The sequence below is a fragment of the Tamandua tetradactyla genome, chromosome 1 (assembly GCF_023851605.1).
Source record: "Tamandua tetradactyla isolate mTamTet1 chromosome 1, mTamTet1.pri, whole genome shotgun sequence".
In the NCBI taxonomy this organism is placed as follows: Eukaryota; Metazoa; Chordata; class Mammalia; order Pilosa; family Myrmecophagidae; genus Tamandua; species Tamandua tetradactyla.
The window spans coordinates 165738041-165763622 of NC_135327.1; the positions used below are offsets into that span (position 1 = coordinate 165738041).

A 25582-nucleotide genomic window follows, 5' to 3' on the forward strand; every position below is an offset into this window, starting at 1 on the left:
GGCCTTAAATATGAAACCTGGGTCCCAGGATCCAAAAAGAACACTATGGAAGTTCTATAATATCTACCTCCACCTCATCCTTGGAAAATAGAGCTTTAGTATCAGGTGCTTTAACTTAGCTAGAATAGGGGACAGTTCTTAAAACTGACATTAGGTTGTAGGAGCCTGCACAAGCAATTGGCAGATTCTTCACCCAAGAAAGGTCTATACATGCGTCAAAGACAAAACCAAAGTTAGAAGAAGTTGTTCTCTGTCCGTTTCTCATCTATGCCATTTTCATAGCTTGTAGCACCTCTGAGTAAGTCTCTTAGTCCTGGCCATGCTTACCTTCTTGGCTCAGCACTTTCATAGTGAAGATTTTCCATATGCTATTCACCAGTTCTGACCAGAAATATATCCCATCCAGTGATTTGACATAAGGCACTACTAAAGGAATGCCATTTCTCATGGTTTTAGGTTAAATTTTGCAGACTAGGTGACCCATAGGTTGCTAAAGTTAACTTCTAAACCCTCCCTAGAACTTGAAGAGGCTAACATTATTATTATATTTTTGGACATAGCATTAAGCATTTCACAATCATTATTAATTTCTGCCTAAAATCTGAACTTATATGCTGTTATAACATACTCAGCAGCCCATACGGTCAGTATAGGTCTTTAACCACCATTCAAGTAAACCTCTGGGATCAAGTCCTCTCTTCAGAGCTGCCGTGAATTCCAAATTAGGGTAACACATCTGGTTGTGAATCTACTTTTCAGTCCCTTTACCTGCAAATCTTTTCACCAATGGGTTGAATTTTTATTTAATCAAACAATAACTTTCCTCTCTAAATATTAGATATTCCTTCTATAGCTGATGTTCTTTCTTCCAGTATGGTAGAAACGCAAGAACAAAGGTATAGGGTAAACAATAGGATAAGATTGGATAACAAATAACCTTTCTAATAAACCATTAGAGAAACTAAAGATATTTAGTCAGTTTAGTTTAAGGAAACATTGTTGAGTGCTTACTCTTTGTCAGGTACCATGCTGGACATGAAATGCTAGAATGTTTTTGCCTTTGAAACTTATTATCTTGTCTAGTAGTTCTTTTAAATCAGTAGACGTCAAACATAGAGCCAGGAAGCACTTATTTTTCTGTATTTTATTAGTTTATTTGTAATAAACTACAAAAATTAACTAGCTTCACTGTGTCAAAGCATTTTCAACAGCTCTTTTTACAGAAAATGATTCTAAAAATGAGCAGTTTTCCACAACATCAGGGAGGGATTTAGTTGGGAAACAGTCATTACCATTCATGGAATTTATATAACTGCATTTCACTGTCATTTAAAGGTCAAACCTGAAAAGCTTTATCAAAGTTCTTTCCTTTCAAGGAAGTTGTTTTCACCAAAATAATGTTATAGAATTCAAAAAAATGATCCTTAATTCCCTCTTTTATCTGTATTCAGTGTTCTTAATTTCTTTAGATCTTTGCCTCACTAATGATTGAGCTCTAGTAACATGTTACAGGTAGTATAATGTAGCTATATGTACATATGTATATATATATATATATATATACACACACACACACATATATAAGTATATATACATTTATCCTTATTTGGAACTAATATAGGTGAGTTTTTCTTGCTGTTGTTGTTGTATTCCTATTAACCTTATTCCTTTTACTCCTATAAATCTAAGCTGAATCTTTTAAGTGTAGAGACCACCTATCAGATGAAATGATTGGGTGATTAAAGGTATAGACTCTATTTGAAGAAATGATATTTTCCTCTTATGTCCATTCTATTCAGTGATCAGTGATGTCTCCTTTCTGAATAGCAGAGGGCAATCTCATGGGGTTCTCTCAGTGATTGAAGGTCTCCAATAGTGCTTTCTTAAACAAACTGAGTATATAAATGACAGTTAATAGAATACATGCTTAAGGATCAACATAGTCCAATCTTCTGGCTCTCTGCTTGGGAACCAATTGGTTAGCAACGCTTTGTCCAACCCAACTTTGCAAGTCCAATCGACACCTGCTGCCTGAAGTTGTAGGTGGCTTCTTTGGTTAATTCAGATTCGTGGTAGGTATCTCTGCTCTTTTCCAGAACGTAGTCACATAAATTAGCCAGGAAAATGAACAAAGGGAGAAAACAGAAAACGCAAAAACTCTTGGTTGCTGCTTGACCCTCATTCTCCAAGCACTCACGCATAGCCCTAGTCTTGCCAAAGACTGGCTGATCTTAGCTGGGCCTCACTCAGGAAAATGAGCACCAAATGCTAATTAGGGAAGTGAAGAATCTACAGGTTTCAAATAACAAACCAAAGTTGTTGTTGTTGTTTTGTAAAGCCTAGATTCCAGTCTTACTGTAAGCACAGTGAAAAGCAGGACCCTGGTGTGCAAGGTTATTAACCAAGTACAACTAACTGCTAGAAAGATGAAATTTAACCTCACTGTTTGTACTCAGCAGGATTTCTCCTGACAACCCATGGCTGTTTTAAGTGCAGATGTGAAAAGAGCTACATAGCCAGCTTTCTTCCTGTGTGGTAAGGAAAGGGCTGTACGGTGCATCAGGAAATTAGTTCTAGCTCTTTTCTGTTTATCACCATCTAATTTATATGTAAAATCAAGTGAATATGAAGGCATTAGGTGCTCACAAAACAAACACATTGGGTTAATGAGCAATGACAATGATTAAGAACACAATATTTTGAGGGATACTTTATTAAGTTTGTTACTTTGGAGGGAAATTATTATTTACAAAATAATAAAAGGTGAAGTTAAATATGGTAGACATACATTGTGGTAGTCTATTTTGCTGTGCAAAACCCAACCACAAAATATAATAACTAACCTGTTTTTCTCTCCCGCATGTCTGCAGCTAGACTGGTACAGCTCTGCTTCTGGCTACTGCCCAGGCTCGATGGACACAGTTACCTGAACCACCTGATCCTGACAGAAATCAGAAGCTCCAATAAGGGTGGGCAGAAATGAGAGATGACTTTTCAGGCCTTGGCTCAGGATTAGCACACTGTCAGTTCCTCCCACATTCCATTGGCCAAAGCAAGTTACCTGGCCAAGACCAGCTTCAGTGGGACAGGGATGCATGGAGGTCAGGAAAAGAGAGGGCAAATTTGCTGAAAAATAAGCTAATTTACCACATTTTTTCATAATTTTGAATATCAAATTAATTAAAGACAAATATTAAAAATCTTTGGTTATCCATCAATCTGAGATTACTAGAGTTTATCTTTTCTGGATATCCTTCCTGTCTTTTATTTATGGGCACAGAGTGAAGTGAGTGGTTGGCAGGCATTAGTGAGCAGTGTGGGAAGGGCAAAGAGTTAAAACAGAAGAGAAAAAGAGAGGGCTGGGGAGGTTCCTATAGCTGAGTGGAATATTATATCAAACTCCCTGTGTTTTTTATGCCTAAGGCATTACCACCTAGCTACATAATCATCAATGCATTGATTAACATCTTGGAGCCTCAGTTTTTATCTGTAAAATGGGGATAATAATTTTATCTGAGTCACATGGTAGATGTGAAAATTAAATGAGTTATGGAACATAGCACAGAACTTGAAACGTGATAAATATCCAGTAAAAATTATCTGCTATTGTTGAAGTTAACGTGGCTGGGCTCTTTCTTGGCGAATCGGCCTGTTTGCTTTATGTGCATTTTCCATATTCTACTCTGTCACTGATAACCTAAGGATCTCTGTCCCTTCCCAGCCAGTGTACAAAGCAGAAATAAAAGATGCAAAAAAGAACACTGGCATTATGCAAGAGACTATGATTTGGATATGTGTTTACAGAGTGGCAGAGAGAGGTTTTCTGTTATCAGATTTTAAATCTTCATGTACTTCTTAACATAATTTTGAAAAACTTTGTATGCCCTTGTATATTTTTAATTTTATATCTAAAACTGTTCATAAGTTTAAATAGATGCACAGGATCTGACTTCTGGCATTTGGTAAATATGAATATTTAAAAATATACAACTCTTTAAAATATATTCAATTAAATTTAAATATAATGATTTGAAAGAATATACTAACAATATTTCATTGACATTTGAGGATTTTATACTTGATTTTTTTCCCTTGAATTAGTATTTCCGTCCCATTTTCTACCATAGAATTGCATCTTGATGCAATGAGCTATTATCTTCTCTGCAATGAAAAACATAGGTAGGAAAAGTGAAAACTGTCCTTGACCAAAAGTTTGTAAATGTTAAAAAATTTTCTCTGACTTGAGTTATTAGTATGAGTACTGTTCGTCATGAGTATAATATTAATATTGCTATATAATTATTGAACATGGAAAGTAAAACATTATTAGAAATGCATCTCAATGAGATTAGTGGTATTTTTTTTCAATTAATTCTTGTCATGGTAAATGCATAAGAAATTGTAGAATGGACAGGGTTCTGCATGAGTTGTATGCCTATTTTTTTTATATATGTGAACACTGAGAAAATGTGCTCACATAAATCAGTAGCTAGAAATGGAAAGAAGCATTATTTTTCTTTCATAGCTCTGTCACTTAATTCTTTAAATGCCAAAAATCAGTGATATATCACCAAAATCATTTATAATTATTTTTAATTAAGTGCCACTTCTAATTGGCAAAAGAAAAGAAGTACAAACCATCTGACTTGAAAATAGTTGCTTGCCCAGTCATTACAGTTCACACTTTCTCAACATCTAGGATGTAAACCAAAGACTTTACGAAGACCTGTTACCTGACTATAAATCATATCTGTTAACTCATTTTTTTATCTTATTTAATTCAATCTACCAAGAAAAGATTAGGAAAAATATATTATTTCATTACACTTGCTCCAATATTATATTTAAATTAAATTATTTTATCTTATTATTTGTTTCACATATATTTTTATCCATACTTTTGAGTTGCACAATTAACTTATTCAATTCATAGAAAATATCTGCTCTATACCCTAATCAGCGAAATATGCCCAAGCTAATCTTCTGTCAGAGAACGTTTGCCTTCATTTTTCAATTCAAACGAAAGTCTTAATATACTTTTCAAAGGATTTTATAGATGTCTGTGAGGAAATAAATTACAACAAAAGAGAGCCTGAACAGTTAAAATTAAAATGTCAATTGAGAATAATTCATGAATTACGAACAAAAGTTAATACATGTGTAACCTGTTTCTTATTCATTTGTAATGATTTAGTGAACTGCTTAGCTAGAACTGCAAATTCTTTATAAGGCAATAGGCATAAGACGTGGTGATGCTTCGGTACATCTGAGAGTTTATCAGTTAGCTGTTGACATAACATTGTTTACATAACGGTCACATCACCTCAATATTATCTTAAGATAATAAACGCTTATTTCCCACATGACTTCGGTTTCAGCTATTCTAGTCTGGCCTGGACTGAATCACTCTGCAGTTCTTGGGTCGGCTGGCTAATTTGCCTGGGAGCCAGCTGTGGTCAGCTGATCTACACTGGGCTCGGAAAGCGTGACTCGGTTTTTTTTTTGCACAGATGCCTCACCATTCTTCTAGGATCGATAAGCCAGCCTCAGCATGTTCTTCACAGGGTGATGGCAGAAGCATAGGAGAGCAAGTGGAAATGGTTCAGGCCTCTGAAGACTTAGGCGGGAAGTTGGCGCACTGTCTCTCATTCTAACTGGCCAAAGCAAGTCACCGTGGCAAAGCCTCGCGTGGGAAATCATACTACGCCCGCAGGGAGAGCACGCTGCCCAGTTGCATGGCTAGTAGACTCGGAAGCAGTCGGGGGTGGGGATGATGATTGAGTCTGCCGTTGAGTGGGCATTGAACTCTGGACTTCAGCTTTTGGAATAGTTAAATGTGAGTCGAACATAAAAACTGGACCTAATTCTACTGGGTTCATTACTTATCATGATCAAACTTACCCTATCTGTTAAGAGACAGAGAGAAACGTCTGTTGCTGAAAGCTAAACCATCCGGCAATTAGCATGTAGATTTTTCTTATTCATAGGAATTAGGAAATATTGGACATGTTATAAAGTTAAATAAAATTAAGATCACCAGTGATTGGTGTAACTATTTTTCTGTGTTTGATGAATCAAACCCAAATATTTTAATGAACAGTGTTACCAAAATTGAAATAAATTATATCATAGTTTTATCTCTGCGTTTTAACCAACATACTTTGAAAACATTAGCTAAAAATATTTCAGTTACACTTAAAAAAAATCAAAATCACTCTCCTATACTATTTGGACTATTTGAGGGTGATTTTTTTCCCCAACTAAATAAGTGGAAGTTGTGAGAACAGCTGAGAAATTGTTTACATTTCAGTAAGTGCTGTTTTTGTACTTATTTCTTACAGATAGCCACTTTGTGTTACTCACATTTTCTCTTTCTCTTTCTTCCTCCCTCTCTCTCTGAAAAGTGTTGCATCCTTTGATACTGCTGTAGAGAAAAGAAATGAGTCTTACTGTACTCCCTCCACTACCATATAGCTGAACTCACTACATCCCAACATGGGTCAAAATATCTATTTCTACCAGAAACCTGTATAAGAGAGGAAAGGACTGGGTACTTGAACTACCGTGGCTTTTAAATTGAGTTTGTGACTGACAGAGATAATCCCCTTCCCTTTATTTTATATTTCTTTACTAAAATAAATTCCATGTAAATTTTTCTAGACGAATTCTAAGTCAAAGCAATATTTTTTTAAGATTTTGATTAAAGTATGTTTAGTTGTGAAGATTAATTTGAGGTAGCTATCACAGCTTTGCAATATTTTCCTATGCAGGATTATGATTTCTGTATAATTAAATAGTAAAGAGTCATTAATATTCGTATGTTAAACCTTGCTTCTTTCACATAGGTCTTTCACATTTCTAGCTTAGGTGAGTCTTTGATGCTTGTATTTCTACTGTTGAAAGTGAAATTGTTTTCATTTATAATTGCTGACTTTTTTTTAATGGTAAAAAATCTCAGAGCAGATATATTCCGGGTTGTTAGTATTAAAAGGATGCCCTTGGGGTTTTTACATTTAGTGAATTTTTAATGATGCAAACATTAATTTAATTATACTTTTGAAATATTGTGTAAGTTTTATCTTTAATAATTCAGATACTTTTAAATAACAGCCAATCTTTTTTTTAAATTATCCACTGCTAAATGTGCAGTGCTTTCATTTTAAAGACCTCTGCTTTCTGCTTGTTAATTATTGGTTATAATGAAACATGCAGAATTTCAACGATCTAGGCCTATTATCTAAAAGGAGTATGTATAAACAATTGGATTAATCAAGTTATGTTTGATTGGTTGCAGTCTCACTGAAGTATAATTTTCATTGCCCATCCTTGCAAGATATTTTTAGCAGTTCACAATAAGAAAAAGCATTCAGAATAAGCTTTCGTTACACACTTCCAAGGAATACAGATGAAAAGTTTATGATTTGTTCTTCTTTCAGTATTTCTCTTCTACACAATAAATATCATGAGCATATATTTCGATGTAACAGAAAAAGAAAGTCAGATTTCTATCCTTTGGTTAGAACTTGGAAATGCTTATATGTTTAATGTGGATCTATTAGAAGTACATGGGAGACATAAGCAACTGTCAAACAAATTTACTGATACAGACTGTTGCTCTATTATTTTATGCAGATTTTAATTTTGAATTATTTTTAATTCAAAGATTGATGAATATGTGGTTCAAAAAGTATTGTCAACTACATATAGCCATTCTCTGAAGTCTACCAGAATAATACAACAAAAAGAAGCCTACCTCATTACCAGTGTCACTAGCAGTCACATTTCTCAGTGCCTGTTGGAAATTGGTGGACAAAAAATAGAGGAGTGACTCCTTTAATTCATTTTGAAAGTCAAAAGAAAGAAAGGAGTATTATCTAAAGATGGAAAGAGGCCAATACATCTTTGTTCACCCTGGACAAAATCTCTCTGCCCATCAGCCCCTTGACATAAAGTAAATAGAAAAAAAGGGGGGAAATGCAGGGAGTGGGGAGAAAAATGGGGGGCATGGAGGGGACATCATGAAAAATAAGGTTTTAAGTGAAAGATATGGGGATAGAATTCTTTTTTATGCTGTATGGCAGGGTCACATTTCACTGTTTTTCCATGCTAGTATCCTGTTATTGCAGCACTGCTTGTTGAATTTTTGTTTGTTTTTTGTTTGTTTGTTTTTTGGAAGTGCATGGACCAGGAATCAAACCCGAATCTCCCATGTGGCAGGCGAGAACCACTGAACTACCCTTGCACCCTGATAATGGGATAGAATTTTTAAAAAGAGAAATCATGGTAAGACAGAGAAGGGAAATCACGGGAAACAATAAAAGAAGACTGGGATAGACATCGCAGCAAACGAGACAGACAAAGTCATGGGGAAAGAGTGTTTCTGTAGAGGTTAAGCTTAGTTGGCACTGAGTTTGTGTTTGGGGTGATGGAAAAGTTTTTATAATGGATGGTGATGATAGCACAACCATGTGAAGGTAATTATCACCACTGGTTTGTGTATTTTAAACTACTTAAAATGGGAAATTTTTTGTTTATTTACATATATGTTACCAGGATAAAAATTTAAAAAACAAAACATGGGACTGCTTGACACTGTGAACCCTAGTGTAAACCATGGACCTATAGTTAATAGTTTAATTGTAATAAAACTGTTTCATCAGTTGTAACAAAGGTACCACACCAAATCAAAGTGTTAGTAATAGGGAAAACTGTATGTGTGGAGGGTAGGTAGCAACTCTGTACTTTCTGCATGATTTTCCTGTGAACTGCTGTAATGAAAATGGGGGTAAAAAGTGTTATTATGGTTTTAAATTCTGAGCCTCCACTAGTATTGCATTATAACCCATAAAATAACAAAAATATTTGAGTCCTTATTGACGTAAACAATTGAATGAATAAATAAATGAAGAGAAGTGATAGCTTTTCATTATCAAAGAATTCCAATTAGCAAATATAGAAGGAATGAGGTAAATACAAAATCGTCATTAGGAAAACATCATATAATAAATGTTGCAGGCAAGACCTACAGTGGATGCTAAAATTAGAAGGTGGAAATTTGAGGAGACTGAATATTTGCATAGTGTCAGATATTTTACCCAAGATATTTATTAATTACAAATGTGAAAATAGTAACCTAGAGTGGATAAACTCAAAACCTGCAGACAGTACCTTAACCAAGTGATCACGAATAATATCGTTGATAATGTTTCCATCTTGCCATCTGGGGGCCTCTGATGTGACGCACTAAGAAAGGAACAACATCACATCTGCCGAGCATTCATAATCCTAATCTGTTCATAAGAAACCTTCAGACAAATTCAAAAGAGATATTTCATAAAATAACTGCCTCTTCACAAGTGTCAAGACAAGACAAAGATAGTCAGACCAAGGAACTATCTCAGATTGGAAGAGACTAAGGAGACAGGACAACTAAATGAAATGGGGAGTCCTTGACTGTATGATGGAAAGCAACAAGGGCATTTGTAGAAAACTTGGTGAAATTTTATTATAGTCTATTTAATTAGTGGTAGTGTACCTGTGCTAATTCCTGGCTTTGATAATTTTATTGTGGTTGTGTAAGATGTTAACATTAGGAGAGACTGGATAAAGGGGATATGGGAACTCTACTAGTTTTTCAACATTTCTGTACATCTAGAACTATTTCACATTAAAAAGTTAAGCAATTCCTGACTTCAAAGATTTTAGACAAGACTTCTGTTGTGGGAATAATGTCTCAATACATTTGTTTATGTGTGTTTCTTGCTGTTCTTTGAGATATGAAGCGACATTCTTTCTCAGTATCTGTACCCTTTAGAAGGAGGGACGATATTTTATGCTCCCCTTCCTCAGAGGTGGTCTCAAGGCCCTCGTATTCCCAGCTTCAGCCAAGATTCTGGATCCCAGACTTGTTAGCATGCAAGGATATTGAAGAGCATCAGCCTTCTAGGGGCAGTGGATTTCAGCAATTATCAAACAATCTTAAAGAGACTCATGTGAGACATTTTTGCCCATTCTCCTGGCACCATGTTATCATAAGGGAGAGGCAAAGGGAACAACCATAAAACTTCCTTAGATTATATTTCCCATCAAATGGCTGGATGAAGGTTTGAATCAGAATTAATTTGATTTAAAAAAAATACATATTTCTTGCACATTCAAGACTGCGGTTTACGATTTATACTCACTACCCATCCCAAATCTTCTGTAAATTATTAAATAAGTAAAACTGTAGTTATGAAACACCCCCCCCCCAGTTATTTTGAATAACCTATGAAACAGAAGTCTCTGACTTGAAATTTTATTATTAGTAAACCCATCACCCTAGATTTTGGAAAAATGCTATTATTGATTATTTAGCTCAAGTACCTGCAAAATAATGATTTTTCCCCATCCGTTTTTATTTTTCTTCTTGGCTTGGGAAAAACTGACAAGTTTCACATGAAGAGTTGTTATTTCTGTAACTCTGAGATTTAAATTGGCTTGTTGTATGGCAGGGGATCCAGAAAAATCACCTGACAGACTCATCAAACAGGGCATGAAGCGCTTTAGTAACAAATTCTTTCTGCTTAGCAACCAAATGAACATCTCCCCTTTGCTTGGTTTGGATAAGCAAGCAAACTGCTAATTTACAGAGGATTTTAATTTTCACTTGATTCCACTAAAGTTCAGAAAATAAGTTCCCAGGGTAACATTCCATCACTACCCGTTTCTTCTCCTCTGTGGTGCATGAGTGCATTTCAAGAAGGAAAGAAGAATTTGATAAATGGCTTATCCAGAAAATAAATAACACCGTTTGCCAACTGCTGTTGTCTTCATGCTTGGATTACTTGGATTTGCATTAGAATCATGCCACAATTTAACAGCATAATTTATGGTGCTTCCAAAAGGCTTGATTTTTTTTTTAATTCCCTGGACTGATCATCCAAGTTCATTCTTATTGCCACATTAGTGAGTTAAAATTTAAATTTTCTCCTTGAAAGCATCAGTTTAAGGATTTATATTTGTGCCCAAATATTCTTTAATTCAGCATAAGATAGTTGACTTTATTCCTGATTTCTTGGCTTTCCATGGACCTTGGAGCCAGGCAAATTTTGGATCTTTGATGAATACTTAGAAGCTGCACTAACTATAAAGTTAGAGTTACAGATTTGTCCTCTGAGCGTTTAAATTTGCAATATCAGCAGAGTGGATTAGAACATAGATTGTCAAGGTCTTAAGGGAAAATGTTGGAGACCTGGACACAAGAATTGCTGGTAGGTAAATTATGTTGCAACATGTAATGGATGAATGTATTTTGTATATGGGAAAAACATGTCTTTTTTTAGGGTTCAGAGTGTTGAATGTGCTGGTTTGAAAGGATTATGTGCCCTAGAAAAGCCATGTTTTAATCCTGATTCAGTCTTGCAGGAGCAACCGTTTCTTTTACTCCCTATTCAATAACGTAGGTTGGAATCTTTTGATTAGATTATCTCCTGGAGATGTGACTGGCCCCATTGTTGGTATTGACTTTGATTAGAGGGAGCTGTAACTCCACCCATTCCAGGTAGGTCTTGATTGGTTTACGCGAATCCTTTAAAGAAGGAAATATTTTGAAAAGAGCAGCAGAGCCATGAGAAGGAGAGAGCCCATGCAGCCCGAGACCTTTGGAGGCGAAGAAGGAAAACGCCCTTGGGGCAGCTTCCTGGAAGAAGAAGCCTGGAGAGGAAGCTAGCAGACGTCACCATGTTCGCCATGTGCCTTTCCAGTTGAGAGAGAAACCCTGAACATCACTGGCCTTTCTTGAGTGAAGGTAACCACTTGATGGTGCCTTAATTTGGACATTTTCATAGACTTGCTTTAATTTGGATATTTCCATGGCCTTAGACCTGTCAACTTATAACTTAATAAATCCCTCCTTTCAAAAGCCATTCCAGGGTGGTGCAATGGTGGCTCAGTGGCAGAATTCTTTTCTGCCATGCTGGACACCTGGGTTCGATCCCAGCGCCTGCCCATATTAAAAAATAATAATAATAAATAAAAAGCCATCCCACTTCTGATATATCACATTCTGGCAGCTGAAAACTGGAACAGTGTCCCTTACAGCCAGGAGAAAAATGAAACACCCATTTATTCAAGGCAAGCTTAATAAGGAAAAAAAAATTCTTCTCAATTTAAGAAAACACACAGTGATTATTGATAAGACAAAGCAGCAGGGTGTCTGAGAATGTCTACCATAATCTTCCTACTTGCAAACTTTCTGTTATTAAATACTTACCAACACTTTAACCACATGAGGCAAATAGTCTCGTTTAATCTTGTACTTGGCTCCACCCCGTGTCCCCAAGCTACTGATGTCAGTCCAATTAAAAACACAGTTGAACACAACATGATACAAGAAATCTGTGTATCACGGATTATTAAATGCTCCCTAAGCTTCATTCCATACAATAATTCTAAGTATAATATGCTATCCTGTTAAATTAGTGCAAATCCTACACTAACCTTAAGTGCTCTTCATTTTAAAAATAACCTGAATTTTAAGCTAATGTTATATTACAGCTGGCTCTTTCTCCACTCTAAGTTCTGCTGTCATCTTGAGCGAACAAGCTTCACTACTCTTAGCCCACCACAATCCAAATATACCTTCTCTCTACATTAGTTATTCAGACCAGGAAACATCTTAGGCCTGTCATCATTCAGAACTGCTCCTCTCTAATCTCCTATAGTTTAGTATGCCTTTTTTCCTAACCTTTAGCTAGTTAATCATGTAGACCAAAATAAAAAAGAGAGAGAGAGAATGTAAGGGAAATGATTAAAATAGGAGGATATGCTTTTTGCAGAGATAATATAAGATGGGCAGGGCTGCACCCACCCTCAAGGATGAAGGAAGTCATACCTGGCCTGGTTTTGGCAGCATAGGTGACAATCCTTGGCGAGAAGCCCAGACTCAATTTAAGCATAGTGAACACAGAATAAAAGAGTCCAAAGCCTCAAGGGCAAGTACTAGACCTTTCTCACTCTTTTATTTGAAACTAGACCAAGATCTCAGCCATGGCTCAAAAAAATAATAATAATAATAAAGTACATGTACACCGTGAGACTCTAATATGTTGTTTAATGGCACATTCTAGAAAACAAAGAAACTATTCGAATTTGAAAACAAAATATCAAACCATGAAATAGAGGTAAGAAGGATAAAAATGCAAAGAATCCTGTGCTCAAAGGAGAAAGTGTCAATTGTTTAATAATATAAAAAGAAATAAGGCACAATGTTTACATGGAGACAATGAAATTGAAATTGCGAAATAGAATGATCTTGCTTCAAATCAGCTCAAAAGCATGTGTTACTGTGTATAATGCTCTGTATTAGGTGTAGTGAATGAAAAAAAAAAAAAAGAAGAGTAAGATTCTCATCCAGGAATGTATAGACCAGCAACTGGGGACATACGTAAGTGGACACGCAGCACCCCTGTTCTCTTTCCTCACAGCCTTGATAGCACACCTGTTGTCCACAACCAGAATCCACTTGGAATTTTGGAATCTGGATCCCAGACTTCCTGCTCATCACAAATCTAGGTGTACTTCCAGGTGCTTTCAATTACTTGTGGGCACTTGGTCTTGTTTTATAGTCCCTTATTAATTTCAGTGACCTTAAGAGCAGACCCAAATTTTATGAAGTATGTTGTGGACTGTCTTTTAAAAAAAAAAAAAAGAGGACAATTTATGAATAAAAATTAGGTGCAAAAGTAAATATTTATTTAGATAAAGAGGGATAAAATTGCAAAGTCTTAGAACGTTATCTAAAACCACATCATAAAATACATTATACTGATTTCATATTTTGTTATCTAGCTGCTTAATATACCTTTATAATTATTGTTCTACATTTTCAGATGCATTTTCTGATTACTTATTTCTAGTTCAATGACTTTATGGCTTCTCTTTTTATAGAGAGAATAGAATAATAATTTAGTTTTCCAGCAATGTTGATGGAAATTTGATTATTAGTGATAGTTAAGGAAAGTTTCTTTCAGCTTCACAAATTGTTATTGCTAATGATATGTAAATACTTTGGATTGTTTACAAATTGGAGAAGGCTTTTTATGAAGTTCCTTTTATGCTTGGGCTATAAATTTTCTTGCACATAACTAATCTGAAATACAATTTGAAATGAAGATATGTAGCAAGGGCAAAATCCTTTCATACCAGGACTCTCGTCACAGCCTCCTAACCAGTCTTCCTTTCTACAGTCTTTTGTCTTCAAAGCCATTATTCATACAATTTCAATAAATAATTTATTCAAAATTCATTTCTGATCATATCACTTCTTTGTTAAAAACAGTTCAATAGCCCTCACTCCTTAGCCCATTTGCTGGCATATGAAACCATCTAGGATTGTCATTTTTTTGTCAGTCTGATTACTTTCCACTCTCCATACACATTTTATATTCTAAAAAATCCCAAAATAATCACATTTATCTGTGCTTCATGCTTTATAGGGTTAAAACTGAGCATTCTCCACTATCTAAAATACTTTGACTCACCTTCTCCAACTCCCCATTCAGTTTTTAGTACTTGGCTTAGAGATCAACCTAATTGATTAACTTTCCTGGGGCCCAAATACTGAAAAGTTTTCTCTTCAGTTTCCTTCTCTATCTCATTTGTCATTACATTACTAAACCTACCATTAATTACTTTTCTCCCCCACTAGTTTGTCGCATCCTTGAGGACAGAGACCATGTCTCATTCATCTTTGTATCTCCATGGCATAGTACAGTGTCTGGCAAAAGAAAGGTACTCAAAGAATTTAAATGAATGGAAAGCAAAATGTGATGCTCAAATGTACAGGTAAAATCAGAATGCTGAAGAAGTTCAGGGAAATGAGAAATGGATTGTGAATGGATTCATAAAGTAGCATTTGAAATGGCTCGTGAAATATTTTTAAGATTTGGAAAGGCACCATGGATGCATTTCAGGAGAGAGATTTAACGAGCCATGATTAAAGAGCAAAGAGCTTCACTGCAAGGATGCATCCAAAATGAAACTAATGGAGAGCCTGGTAGAACAAATGAGGACAAAATATTCTTTAACTCCTGACATGGGTGATAGGTCCCAAAGGATAATCAACAAGACCTAATTAGCTGAGCGAAGGAAGTCTTTGTGTGGAAATAAATAAAGCAAGTCAACTTTTGTGTTCATGGAAGACACATGACAAAAATGAAAAGAAAAACAAACCTTTCTAGAAGAAAGAATTTTTAATGCAAATGAAAACATTATGAATATAAGTAGTATAGGTTGCATTTTTGCATTAGCAAATAGCCACATGTACAAAATAACCAGGTATAAATTACTAAAAATTTGCAATTAATGTGATTCAAAATGTTTTAAACAATTATTCAGACAGATCTGCAGATTTAGTTTAATCTACTTGTTCAAGTTTCATTTGGCTCAAACAAGGAAGGAGAATGAAGCAATGCAAAAGAAAAGGAGGAGGAGGATTTATTTATAGAATAAATAAAATCATCAGAAGACTCACTTTTAAATTTTCTAGTTTTATGTCAGTTTTAGAGTTCTGTACTAGCCCATTCTAGCCAAACCCCTCAATGTTTCTTCACATGGTAGTTTCCATCATAAAATAATTCCCCTTTACTCAAGAAGGGGCTGTACCCTGTTGGCACTGACAGTCCCGTGCCTGCCATCTGGGGAGAATGTTTGTCTTCCTCACTAGCCATCCATATAACTTCCATTTTAGTGCCTGCATTTTGTCCCTTCCATTCACCATCTGAAAGGGTTACAGAAAGCTGTTTGGAGTTGTTTTTGTTTCACTCAGGCCTGGCATACAATATGTAGAAGTGTTTCTTCAGAATGTTCCTCCTGAGACTAGGAGAAAGGATGGAAATTAAAGGTCCTGAACAGTTCAGCCTGAATAAGCAGGGAATTAGAAATAGATGGCACAGTTTGAGAAAATGACCTATGTTTTCCTTAAAAGATCCTGCTACACTAACATATACCAGTGCTCTGGTGAAGCAGAGAAAGAATCCTAAGAAACCTCCCAGAATGATAACTACCTCCAAGGCTAATTCACACAGCAGGGCTGGAAAACATATTTTGTCATGTCAGTTCATATTTTGTCATAAACTGAGTAATGTCAAAACATAGAATAAGCAAATAAAAGCTCAAAGCTTAAAACTATTTAAATGGTCCCCCAACTCTAAGTTACTCTAAATCTTCTCTGCAATCATGCTACTCTTATGGGTTCCTATCCTCTTTCCCTTAAGGATATCAAAATATGTCCATTTAAAAACAGTCCATGAGAAAGTACAAAATGATCTTTCAGCCACTTTAATATGTGAAAAATCTGAGTCACAAGGAAAGCAAATGCTTTTACCCAGCCTCCACAAAAGGTCACCAGATAAAGCAATGACAGATCGGAATTTTTACTTCCTTTTGCTGGATTATAACGTTCATGTCGTAGGAAGGAGAGCAGGACATTTCTACAACAAACATACTGGAAAGACAAATCCTGAAGTTTTTACCTTAATGAATTCCCACTATTGTCAAGATTTCATTCATTGTCCAAAAAACTCTTTCCTCCTCTACTTTGTGATGTACTAACACTTAAAGAAATATTAGTATTTATTTCCTCAAAGCAAATAATACCCAAGCTTTTGGAGCTATAAAGCTCTATCACTGATATTTGTTGACCTGCTACATCTTCTTAAGATCTTGCATAGTTGACATTTTTCTAAGAAGCTGTGTGTTGTCTTTTTTGCTAGTATTGAGCAAAATTATTCTACAGTTTAAATTTTTTCCACCAGTGGCATAATAAAGTATTTGTTAACTTGATCTTTTTTCTCTCTCTCATATATCCATCCAACCACTTTTGTCTGACACGTAATCTTGTCTCCAACTAATTGATAACTCAGTTGTAAATGGTGCATTTTTTATTTGAGGCAGAGTAATATTTGCGATAGTTCATATATGAGGATGCATTGGATAGTTGGTCGATTGCATGCACTCCAGAGTCAGACTACCTTGGTTTGATTTCCTGTCCCCCCACTTTTTAACTGGGTAACATAAGGAGGTCACTTAAACTTTCATTGCCTCAGTTTCCTCATCTATAACATAGAGGTAATAGTAGTACCAATCTCACAGGATTGTGTTTATGATTACTTCAGTTTAAATATGTAAAGGACTTGGAACATTGCCTAGCATATACATTCATTGTATGGCAGCCGTTTGTATTTTCGCTCCCTTAGTGCATAACTTTACAAGACAGACGGTTAGAAGTTGATCAGAAGTTCAGAGCTGTTGTGCCGTCACGTATTTTCATGTCATTCAGAGAATAGTTCACTACCAGATTCTAGTAAAAGCTTGACACCTCTGACACACTCCATCTCTGGCAACCAGTGGCACACTGGTCTTGGCTCATCTGAAGACCCCTCATTGATTTTGCATCTGGACTTAGTGGGCCAACAGTGTGTGATGCACAAGGTGTCACTGAAGCCTGCAGGGTATCCTTCAATCATGGGAAAATGACAGGTCTTATTGCTCCTGTGGGGAAGCATGCACAGAGAGACCAAATGATTGAACTCTCAACTGAGTAATGTCCTAAATTTGTTTCTGCCTTGGGATATGAGCTTCCTTGAGCTGCAAATGGTCAAAGGAAATTGTGTTATCAGTAAATGTTTACTGACACCTACCCTTTACCTCCCAGGGCCCTCATTTCTCCTCAATGATAAACAAGCATAACCTTCTCTACAAAGCACCTACATCATGATCAAGGAACTTTGTCATCCCCACAAAGTTTGTCTGTATTGGTTGCTTTAAAATTCCTCCTGAAACATTGCTTTAAAAACAAAGTTCTCAGGTGGGCCGCGGTGACTCAGCAGGCAGAGTTCTCACCTGCCATGCTGGAGACCCAGGTTCGATTTCCGGTGCTTGCCCATGCCAAAAAAAAAAAAAAAAAAAAAAAAGAAAAACAAAAAGGTCTCAAATCAACTTACAGAGCAATATTCCACGTGACTTTTATCCTATGCTCACTAACTTACTATACAGGAAAATAAATCGGGATGCATTTTAACAATAAAATGTCCATTACCCAGAGTCATGCAAAATGTGGGTTACTTAAAACATAGACTTAAAAAGACCAGTATCTTTCTCATATTCAAAGCAATTTAATACAATTCTCCTCTACATGTAAACCACAATGATATATGAAACTTGCACTTCATTTTTCAAAGGTTTTTATAAAACAAAATGATTGTATACAGGCAATCCTATAAGAGAAACTGTTCCTTATGTCAGTTTGGTGACCTCTCACCAGGACATGGTTCTTGTACTATTTCGTAAACTTAGGGTAGACACTCTTAGTCAAACTTGCATCTTTAATAGGAAATAACAAAGCATAATACAGAAGCTTGATAAATGCTTGTGAAATAAACAAATGAATAAATATCAAGATATAATATATAGTTATATTTAGCACTGTTTCTCTAAAAAGTTAATGCTCTCTTGCAAATTTTAAGCATCTATTCAAAGAATGTCCTTAAGTATACTTCTCCCAAAATTAAAAGAAATACTACCCTTCCAGTTATATTTTTGTGTATTTATATACTAGGTTATAAAGAACCTAATCAACTAGATTATAGCAAAGCAAAATCATTACTTCTTTAATTTATAAGGGATAAAAAAATAATGCCCAAGAAAAATTGTGGGGAAGAAAGAGTTAGCATATCTCTATCCTCTTAACTTCTTTATTAAAATAATTAACTTATTTATCAAAAATAATTTGAAACATTGTGATTGGTGCAAAGCTTTCCAGTGAAGGGGATCTCCTAAGTGTATATGTTTGGATGGAAGATAAAAAAAAAGAAGAAACACCAGATAAAAAATGTGTATCTTCCATGTACACTGATTTCTTATTTTAAATATATACCACTAAAGGGTACACAGGTGGTTCAGTTGTGGAGTGCTCACCTTTCATGCGGGAGACCCAGGTTCGATTCCCAGACCATGCACCCTCCTCAAGAAAAATAATAGTAATATGTACCAGTAAAGGAAGGGAACTAATATGACCTACATAGGACACTATTGTTATTCCCAGCAACAACCTTTACTCCATTTGAGACATTTAAAAAACATTTAAAATCAATAAAGCCCAAAATAATAAGTGAACTATAATTTGTGAAGAACCATGGAAAATTATCATCTCTCACCTCAAGAATATGTGTGAATAAGAAAAGTAGATGGAAGGGAAAGAAATCTGTAAATTGTAACTTCCACATGCTGATAAAGGTCTAATTAATTTTAAAGACAATCTTTTGGAAATTTTTTAAAAGATTTTTTAAGGTTAAAATACTAGCTTTTAGAATTTGTCACCTAAAAAGTTGTGAGATCAGATGAGATAAAGCAGTTCAGAGTGGTATTGCCCAAAGATGCCTATAGGTTGGGAATAGAATCAAAGGAGAAGGAGGAGGTAGAGAATAGGATTTGGCAAACAAATATGACAGTTGAATCACTATGTTAATTTTCCTTCTAGCTTCTAGTGTTTAGGAGCAGCTAGAAGAAGAAATTCAAGATAATGGAATGGTATCCATGACAAACTCTGGTATCTGTTCAGTAACCACGTAAGTGTGCTTCTAAAATTATGCTTTTTTCTTTCTTTGCTTTGTATATATATATATATTTTACAATAAAAATGTTTTTAAAATTATGAGAATAAGTGTTCCTATTTATAGATAAAAATAGGTATAGGCCACATTTTAACTTTGGGAAACAGTGTTCTATGTTCAGTGTTATGCTAGTGTATTAGGTGGTTAATATTTGCTTCAAGCTATAAGGAAGAAAGAAGGAGAAGAGTGACTGTCACATTACCCTTTACCTTCATCTAAAGTTAAGTTTCTCAATACCGACTGAATATTGGAATCACTTCAGCAGTTTCCAGAATTTCTGACGACTAAGTATCAGAGATTCTCATTTAATTGGCTGTCTATCTTCTGGGGTGGTCCACACTGCTTGTGTTGGCATTGGTAGATGGCAGCCAAACATGCCCCACTCTGTGACAAAGAAGGAAGTCCAACCTATACTGTTTGAGTGTGGTTTGTATCCCCCTGGGGGAGAGGGGCTGCCATTGAGAATTCCTGTTCTTGGTTAGCATCTGGGGTGGCTTGTTAGCATCTGGGGTTAGCATCTGGGGCTGCTTGTTCTTGGTGTTGAGGTTTAAGTTCTGATCATGCCTTTTCACCAGACTTATTTCACCCAGTTGTGGCACGGCACGCCATAGAAAAGAAGGTAGGGGTAGATGAAGACTAGAGGATGGCTGTTTAGCGTGTGTCCTGTGCCTTCCCCAGAGAAGGAGATGGGAGTAAGTGAGGTCTGGGTGATGGCTGCTTAAGAGGTGCCAGTGAGTTCCTAGCAGTCACTAAATAACCAATTATCTGCAAGGAACTGTCCTAATGTTGTCAGACATTCAAAGATCAATGAGATCTGATCCTCCTTGACAAGTAGTGTACAAACATGTGGAATTTTAGTAAGTCAACTAGAGTCAGGTGCCTCAAATAAGTCAAACCCAGGAAATAAGCTAATAGCTTCTTGGACACAAATACCAAAGTTATAAAACCAATTTTGAAAACAGCATTGATCCAGAGAAATGTAGCACTATATCTGATTAGGCCTAAGAAATGAGAAATGAGGCATGAGCTATGTATTGTCTGCCAGACTGGGAGGCTAGGGGAAGGGATCTTGTGTTCAGGCCTAGGATTCAAGATCAGAAGTAGTCAGTTAAAAGTCTCAGTATTATACTGGGCTTATCTATGAAGGTGCTTCTTGGGAGTCAATTAGAATTTTTAATTCAAATTAGAAGCATATTATGCATATTCAATTGAATAAGTTGCTTTTAAATCTGCCTTGAGATTGTACCAGACAAGTATTACACAGTCAAATCTGGCTCAATATCTCCATGTGAATAATTGTCTGGTGTGCCGTGCAGACATGCTGTGTGTGTGCACACAGATGTGTATATAGTTAGGTCTATCTGTATTTTTAACATCTAATCTACAACTACAGCCATATCTGCATCAATATATAGTGACAGGAAGCAGATCAGTAGTTGTGTGGGACTGGGAAGGTATGGGAATGAAGGATGACAAAGGGCACCAGGAAATTTCTGGGGGAGATGGATAGATGGATATGCTTGCTCTCTTGACCATGATGATGCATTCACCGATTTATACATATCTCTAAATATATATATCATAATGTACATTAAATATGTGCAGTTTATTATATGTCTATTATACTTCAATGCTATGCTTTTATCAGAAAAAAAAGAACTGTGCTTTTCTTTCTTTCTTTCTTTTCTTTTTTTTTACATGGACAGTCACCGGGAACTGAACCTGGGTCTCTGGCCCGGCAGGCAAGAACTCTACCACTGAGCCACCATTGCCCGCCCAGAGAACTGTGCTTTTACATTCATTGTCATGAAATTCCTCTCTGCTCTGACATCACTGAGATATTCTTATATTATCTTTTATATTTAAGTCTTTAATCCATTTGAAGCATTTTCTATTTTCTGTTTTGGGAGTGTGTTTGTGTATGTGAATGCTGGGTTTAAGGATTATATATCCTTATATGTCCACATATAGAAAAGCAAGTTTCATCAATTCCATTTAAAAAAAATAATTCACAATTTCCCCTTGACTTGCCATTCTTCCCTATTAGATATCTAGGACCCATATATCCTAGAGACTGTTTCTGGGCCCTTAATTGTGTTCAGTTTTGCTAAATTTCTCTCTCCCTGCACCAGTGTCACATTGTCTGAATTATTATATAGAATAAATCTTTATATCTGTAATTACAACTCATCCTTCCTGTTCTATTTGAGTATTGTCTTCATTATTCTTGGACTTGTCTATGTAGATTTTAGAATTTATGCAAACAAATTCACTTTACACAGTAACTGAGTTTTAGGAAAATTACGTTAGGTAAACAGCTGAACATTATCATCCTAAGCATGAGAAAGCCCTTTTTTCCTAATTGAGTAATGATTAGTTTCGAATACTAAAGATCTCATCAATTTTGTGCAATAAATTATTTGTCATTAAATGTACATTAGGTGCAAAAGCAGCAAAGTGATTTTACCTATGAATTACAGATCAGGGTGGCAGAGGTAGTAAAAAACAAACAAACAAATTAATGATAACAAAGCATCTTCTGCGTTTTGTCAAGGGTAAAAAGGCAATGGAAAATCATGTGCCCCTCTAAAAGGTGTGCCTTTGAAACCTTCAGAGATTTAATGTGATGATTTTGCTGTTTAAATAAGTTTGCCATTTATCTATGAAAAATTCTTCCAATTATATAATCTTTGGCCCTCCATACCCATCCTTATCCAAATCTTAATGGAAATCACCAACAAGGAGGAGACATCAGATTTGGCTTCACATCTCTTGTTCTTGTCTCACAAAAGACCTGCAAAGGAGATCAGAAGGGTAAGGAACGGTGACAATCTGTGTCTCCACATAGCTCCATTTCTTCTCATTTGTTCACTGCAAAAAGGATGTAAATATTTCTTGTTCTGAAAAGGCCATATATAAAAATATTTAATCTCAGGTGGGCCACGGTGGCTCAGTGGCAAAGTTCGGTTTGATTTCTGGTGACTGCCCATGTAAAAAAAAAAAAAAAAAAAAAAAAAAATATATATATAGATATATATATATATATATATATATATGTATATTTACTCTCTTCTCTCTCAACTATGGAAATGCCAGAACATGATCTGGGTCCTTACAAGTAATTTAAAAATGTCATGTCTCAAAGAGCATATTTTTTGTCAAGTAATTTTACAAACTAGTTTTACAAGGTGGAAATGAACAAACAGATTTCACTCTAGAGCTCAGGAAGCTTTGATTGTGTACTTGGAAGGCTTGATGCGAATATAGGAATATCCTAAATTCTAAGGTCAGCTGTCTTCTGAGAATGCCCGAGGAAAGCAGACTGATATCAAAAAAAGTAGGTTTGAGTGGCAGAAAGACTATGAAGTCTTCTGCAAAACTCCAGCATCAATTAAATATATACTTGGGGTCAAAACCACCATCACAATCACTGCATCTTTAAAGAGGTAATGTGTTATAGAGCTTTAGGTAGCCAAGAGCACAGATACTGGAGTCAGCCTGCCATCTCTGATGTTATCAGAATGATTTGTGCCTCAGTTTCCTCATCTATAAAATGTGGACCCATGTCAAAGGTTATTATAAAGACTAAGATTAAATAAGTTATATATGTCAAGTTCTTAAATAACATGCATTATATGTGTTAGTGTTTTATCATTATTAATAATAGTGCTAATATTGACAACTATCAATACGAAAGTAACTAAAGCAGAGTAGAAGATTATAACAATTTTGCCCTGAATGTTTTCAGCCTCAAATTACTGATGATACTGATTGCCAAACAGTACAGAAATAATTTACTTATGAGATGAAAAAGAAATCGACACTATATTGATTTCCATAAGTCTGTATAGCAACTCTCATTTTCATAAGGATTACTCTTAGTTCTGTTCTAGACTTATTTATCATTTATTTATTCAATAAATAATTCATTCAATGTTTATTCAGAAAATCAATATTAGTTGCTCAAAATCTAATGTATGTCAGTCATTGTGTTATGGTTTGATGAAGCAAAGATCAAACTCTGCCTCTGCCACTAAAGATATGCAAACAAATTATTATTAGGAGAGCATAACAGCAAGGGGAGTCATAGGAAGTCTTCATAAGGTATGTGGCATTTGATCAGGACTTTTTACTATCAGTAGGAATTCACATTGTAAAAGTGGCAAAGGAGGGTGGGCCATGGTGGCTCAGCAGGCAAGAATGCTTGCCTGCCATGCCAGAGGACCCGGGTTCGATTCCCGGTGCCTGCCCATGTAAAAAAAACTTTAAAAAAAAAAGTGGCAAAGGACACTTCATGCAAAAAAGAATAGTGTGTGACAAGGTTCACGGGGAATTTGCGTGTGCTCAGAAAGATATTTCATCTACTTGGAGGAAAGGTTCATGTAGAGGGTAAAGCACAAAACAAGAGAGGTGCAAAGGCAGGTTGGGAAGTGAAGAATTTCTACCAAAGAGTAAGAAGCAGATTCCATAGGCAGTGTGGAGACTGGAGTCCTTTCAGTATGAGATGGTGTCATTTCATAGATGCATTAGTTTCATATTGCTGCAGCTTAAAATTCTGTGGCTTAAAATACACAAATGTATTATATCAGAATTTCCATGGGTAAGGTGTCCAGCACATTCTAGTTTAATCCTCTGCTCAAGGGGTCAGAAGGCTGAAATGGGTATATCTTTATCTGGAGGCTCAGCTAGGGAAACATAGCTTCTAAGTTCCCTAAGGTTGTTGGCATAATTCACTGCCTTATGATATATAGCTGAGGTCCCCATTTTTTTGCTAGGTATTGGCTAGGAACCACTCTCAGCATTGAAAGGCCACTTTTAGATCTTTGGTAAATGGCCACTGGATAGACCCTCTCACAATATGGCAGTTTAATTCTTCAAGCATAGCAGCAGAATCTCTTCTGTGCTTCTCTTTCAAATTGCTCACCTCATTAGATCAAGCCCTCTCTAGGCAATCTCTCTTTTGATTATTTCCAAGTCAACTGATTTGGGACCTTAATTATATCTGCAAAGCCCTTTGACATTTGTGACATAATCTAATCAACAGAATGACTCTCCCATCACATTTGTTCTAGTTTGCTAGCTTTGCCGGAATGCAACACACCAGAGACAGATTGGCTTTTAATGAAAGGAGATTTATATCATTAGTTCTTCAGAGGAAAGGCAGCTAATTTTCTTCTGAGGTTCTTCCTTACATGAGAAGGTATAGGACAATCTCTGCTGGCCTTCTCTGCAGGCCTCTGGGTTCCCCAGGGTGATTCCTTTCTGTATCTCCAAAGGCCTGGGCTGAGCTGCCAGTGCTGAGATGAGGTATGCTGAGCTGCTTGGGCTGTGCTACATTGAGTTCTCTCAGTTAAGCACCAGCCAATTAAATCAAACTCCATTCATTGTAGCTGGCACACCTCTTGGCTGACTGCAGGTGTAATCAGCAACAGGTGAGGTTCACATACCATTGGCTCATGTCCACAGCAACAGAACTAGGTGCCTTCACCTGGCCAAGTTGGCAACTGAATTTAACTACTACAACATTCAAAGGCCATGGCAACACTCAAAGAGAAGGCAGTAAACAGCACTTGTACAACAGGGAGTGGAAAAATTGAGAGCCACCTTAGAATCCTGCCTACCACAAACTTTCTACTTTTTTAACTTCATTAATGTCTTCCCAAGAGACTTACCTGAGGTGTCTCAAATCATCATTTTTCTTCATCCCATTCCTTTCCCTACACTTTTTCATCATGTCAAGTGGAATTTACTGTAGGTTGACATTACCCTGAAGTAAATCTTACTTTATTTTGTCAATGGGCATTTGTCACAGCTTAAGTTTGGATGTCTTTTACCAAAAGCATTTTTTAGTCAAACCAGTCATGGACTGATATGAAATTTGAAAATGATGTGCTTATTTAAAGCAAATTCAGAAGCGAAACTAAAAAAAA

The 25582-nt window shown here is 36.0% G+C and overlaps 1 long non-coding RNA gene across 1 annotated transcript in view; it reads right to left on the minus strand.

The window, feature by feature from the left end:
• Window positions 1-5769, minus strand: part of LOC143687211 (uncharacterized) — a 52715-nt gene extending 46946 nt beyond the window's left edge. Inside the window, exon 1 of the long non-coding RNA XR_013177463.1 lies at window positions 5520-5769. This is a non-coding gene — a long non-coding RNA (uncharacterized LOC143687211). The remainder of the gene's footprint in view (window positions 1-5519) is intronic.
• Window positions 5770-25582: the final 19813 nt, after the last annotated feature.